At 45.3% G+C, this 4,490-nt stretch overlaps 1 protein-coding gene and 1 non-coding gene across 2 annotated transcripts in view; one reads left to right on the top strand and one right to left on the bottom strand.

Annotated features, from left to right (window-relative positions):
• The window catches only part of LOC105300432 (zinc finger protein 77-like), a 12,174-nt gene that overhangs the window by 1,426 nt on the left and 6,258 nt on the right, over positions 1-4,490 (top strand). Inside the window, exon 2 of the mRNA XM_023538074.1 lies at positions 2,444-2,474. The gene's annotated coding sequence lies outside the window, so the exon portion shown is untranslated. The remainder of the gene's footprint in view (positions 1-2,443; positions 2,475-4,490) is intronic.
• LOC111747142 lies at positions 3,846-3,964 on the bottom strand. Its single transcript, XR_002783409.1, has one exon. It is a non-coding gene; the product is annotated as a 5S ribosomal RNA (ribosomal RNA).

Raw genomic sequence — 4,490 nt, 5'->3', positions numbered from 1 at the left:
GTGGGCCTGTGGGGACAGGAGCCGGAGTAAAGTTTGAGTAAGAAACGGGCAATTGTCAAGCCTTGGTCCGCCTTGTGGGAAACATAAAACTAGCATTTCGTAAAGGGGCACGTTCATTCAAAAGAATAACTTCGAGGGGTGTGAGAGGGACCGTGCCCTGGGGAGAGCATAAAATCTGCAAGCACCTCAAGAGTTGGAAGAAAAGAGTTTTGCTTTCATAGAGAGGAATGAATGAAAGTAGGAAGTATCAGGTGTGGGATGGCAGGTCCCAGTTAGCCTGTCCTCAAGAGGGCTGTCTGGGGGCTCAGGCTGAGCACAGGCTAAGGACAAGGGTCTGGGGTTGAGAGAGAAGCTGAACCATGTCTGCGCAACACGCCTTGGCTCTGCGTGGTCAATGGTGACGAGCAGTTCAGCTGTTCGTGCTGTCTGTGTCCGGTATTGTCCTGGATAAACCAGGGGGAGGAGGTTCCTGAAGCGAGCCCCTTTCCAGAACGAAAAGGCGAAGGGGATTCTGACACCTTCCATGGGTGTTTCCAGGAACACACGGCTCAGGGAGGATTCAGATTTGTCATCTAACCCCTGTCAGCAGCGTCCTGTGTCGAGTCAGCACTGGGAGCTTTCCCTTATCCCAGCCTCAGCTTTCAGCAGATGTGAAGTGACAGTTTTTTCTGCCTTATTTCTTCTCCTCGGTGAGGGTAGCAGGAATCTTAGGTCTCTGCCTGCCCTGGTCATTCCTATTTTCATAGTACTGAACCAGCGATGCTGCTGGGAACAAGAGACTCAGTACAGAAATATCCTCTCTCCAGTACAAATGCAGAGAAAATGACCACAGTTCCACACCTTCATGCGAGGTGGGTGGAGGCATGGATTAAAATATTCGTAAGATTCACAGTGGCTCTTCCGTTCAGGCTGTGGAGTCTCCGGCACTGTGGGGTCCTGTCCTGCCTCCTGCTAACGGCCGACGTCCAAGATGAATGCAAGTTCTGTGAAATGCGACCTGCGAGGCCGACGTGTGTTTAATTCTGATTATTTGATTTCGAATTTGTTATCATGTGGATAATAGGAAAACCGCTATGTTCGCTGAAAAGGATGACCATTTTCCTGTTATTTCAACCATAAGAGTGCGCTAGCATCCCCTCCTCGCTTTATCCTTGAATGCAGGTGGCAGCAGTGATTCTGCGGGGTCTCAGTCACATACTAGGATGAGGTCTTTGTCACATTTCAGTGACGCCCGGTGCTTGAAGCAGAGGCGTCTCCTGGTTGGTGACAAGCTGCACCCAAAGCTGGTCCTGGGTAGGGGGTGAAGGAAGGTTCAATGGGGTCTTGCTGGGCGCCTTGCCCTGCACGTGGCCTCCAGCCCCCAGAACCACCCAGAAGGGGCTGTTGGTGCTTAGAGAAACCACAGAGGCCGGGAAGGGGAGATCCACCTGCAGGGTCCTGGGGCTGCTTCCTGAAGGTTGGTTTTGGCGTCATCCGCAGAGTTGGTGGCGTTTAGTGTGTTTTGTAGAAACTGAGTGAGTCTGTGAAAGTCAGACTTAGCTTCTTGGGTTCAAGTGCTGTTGGAAGGGTTTATGGATTTTAGGGTTTCGGTGAGTCAGAACTCACGTTCCTGCATTTGTTCCTTGGGGAGCCCTGAGGTTGTGGAGGAAAGGGATCCCTCCTTGAGAGAGTGGGCACTATGGGGATTAGAATTAGGTGTCCCGGGGCTCAAGGTCTCGTCCTTCCCTGGGAGGAGCCACCCGGGGTTACTTGTGAACAGAGAGAGCCTGGCCTCCACTTGGAAGGGCTTTGAGCGCTGTCGGGGTCCCTTGTGTGCTGTGGGAGGCCGGCTGCAGATCTGAACTGCGCACACTGGCCACTCTGCCCTTTGTCCCCTGGGGAAGATCTGCTGCCCTGTGACCCAGTGTGTCCCACACCTAGCAAGGCTGTGCCGTTAACTGGGAATTTTATTTTGTTGGTGGTTGTAGGACCCCAGGTGTTGGTCCCAGGGTGACCACCATCTTGGTTCTCGTGGCTCAGTGCAGACTTCCATCTGTTCATCACCACCAGGCCACCTTTTGTTTGATTTTCCTCTGCGGGATTGGCCACAGTGACTGTCACCAGTAATACACCGGCAAGCTTGCACAGCGGCTTCTTGTGGTTTCTCAGCCTCATTTTTTTTTTGTCAAGAGCTTATGTCTGAGCTCAAGTCACCCAGTGAACAAACTCATTCCCCGCAGGCCTTGTGGGGCATGCGTTGTCTATTGTTTATTTCTTGCTTTTGTGGGCAATGCTGCTACAATCATTCTTGTTTTTGTTTCAAGTGCAAGTGCATCCAAAATGTCTTGTACCTTGGAGGAAAACTGGGTTGTAGGTTGTGGATGAGTTCAGATCTACGCAGAAGTGCTGATCTGAATCATGTGTCTCACTGTTGCTCATAAGTGTTTATTTCTGTTTTTTTCAGCACTGAGTTACCTAACGTTCATCTCGAGGCTGTGAGTCGGGGATTCCTCGTGAGCGCATGTGGTCTTTGATTATTTATGGGGTTGAGCATTTCTAACAAGTGGCAGTTCATCTGTGAGATAGTTTTCAGTTATTTCTCACCTTCGATTCATTTGTGTTTATTGATTTTTTTTATGTTTTTTTTTTTTCCGAGTCTGTACTATCATCCTTTTCCATTTCCAAGTAGTGCTGTTTTTTTCTCCCAGATCGTGGTTTATCATTTCTCATTGTTAAATAACAAAAATTCAACCGAATAAACTTGAACATCTAATTGTGTTTGTTAGAGGATTCATGAACCGGGCAGCAGCATCCCAGTCAGCAAGTACAAAGGAGCCCCAAAGGGTTACAGGAAGGAATTGGAAAGCAGGACCAGGAAGTCAGAAGGAAACATAAAAGGATTATTCTGGGTGAAGTCACCCTCCTTTGGGGGACAAAAGGCCAATGTGAAGTTTACCACATCAATGCTGACCAGAATCTTCCTGACTGACCAGTTCAGACTACGTTCCCAGAGGAGACAGGAGCTGCCACGAGGACGGGTCTTAACTCTCGTGGGCTTAGCACAAGTGACTCCATTTTGTTGTTTCTTTTTAAAAACCTTCATTCTACATTTTGATAGACAACTGCTTAACTTTAATCGACTTGAATTTCTCCATTTCTTCTTTTGTCACTCACTCTTTTTTTCTGATGTAAGACAACTCTCCCAGCTCTCAAGTTGTCAACACGTTTGCTTATAACTTCATCTCAGAGTGTCCTTATTTGTCACAGGTAAATCTATAGTGAATTGGTTGTTATACATGAAGTGGATTAGGAAATGATATTTTATTCCCTGTGGATAACCAATCGTAACTGCCCCATGTGACAAAGTGTCACCATCTATATCCCTGTTTTGGGTCGCTTACTCTGGGGTGGATCCACTTGTCAGAAACTATGGGTCTGTTTTGGTACATTGCGTGTCTTTCCATTGGTGAATTCGTCCATTGCTCTGTGATCACCATTCTCTTCTTACTTTAGAAGCTTTGATATCTTTTTGGAAAATCCCACCACATGGTTATGTGGGAAATCTCAGCTATTTTTAGAAATGTCTCTTACATTTCAGTTTTTAGAAGTAGTTTTTCTAAAGTTCAAGCAAGATAAAAACGCACTCCAAACAAACATGCTTGTAGATTCCATGGAATTCTCTTGAAACTCGATCTAATTGTGATAGTCTCCTTACTGAAATATGCCATCCCTGCACTGATTTTGCTGTGGTGTTATCTAATACTGTCCTCTAATTTTTATTAAATTATTTTATAATTTTTGCTAGAGATATTTTCTAACTTAAAATTTTAGTTTTTAGTATCAGTTAAAAAACATTTTTTTTTTAATGCCTACAGCACCTGGTATTTCTAGGTGGTCTCCCATCCAAGTACTAACCAGGCCCGACCCTGCTTAGCTTCCGAGATCAGACGAGATCGGGCACGTTCATGGTGGCATGGCTGTAGACTTAGTATCAGTTTTAGAACTTTGTTTTAAGTATTTGCTTTTAATCGCTTGTTCATTGTGATTCTAAGTACTCCGAGTTTTATTTTTATGAGTAATCGTTCCGGAAACGTATATAAAATCTGAGTCTGTGACTATGTTTATATATTTTTACGTGATCGATACACAACCATTTGTGCTGTTAATAAAGGAAAAAAGGTTTTTCTATGAAAACATTTTTTAAGGTAAAACTACACCGTTAGTTTTCTCTGTTCGTGATTTTTAAAAAGCAAGCATGTCCTGGGGATCAAGATTAGAGAGATTTCTTTGCCTATTGTTAGCAAGAGCTCAAGGTGTGAAGGACATTTGGATACTTGAAAACACTCTGAAAAGAAACAGGACTTGAAATGCAGTTTTATGTGAAACCATTTATAAGATCCCAGTTATCAGTTTACTGAAAACACATCACGGAGGATACATGGGAGTTGATTGAACTCACCATCTCTGATAGTACAGAAACGACACAGGACGGCCTCTCTCACTCCCGTCCT

The sequence above is a fragment of the Pteropus vampyrus genome, unplaced genomic scaffold (genome assembly GCF_000151845.1).
Source record: "Pteropus vampyrus isolate Shadow unplaced genomic scaffold, Pvam_2.0 Scaffold212, whole genome shotgun sequence".
In the NCBI taxonomy this organism is placed as follows: Eukaryota; Metazoa; Chordata; class Mammalia; order Chiroptera; family Pteropodidae; genus Pteropus; species Pteropus vampyrus.
The sequence above is the reverse complement of the archived record's forward strand: the minus strand, read 5'-3'. Positions and strand labels throughout refer to the sequence as shown.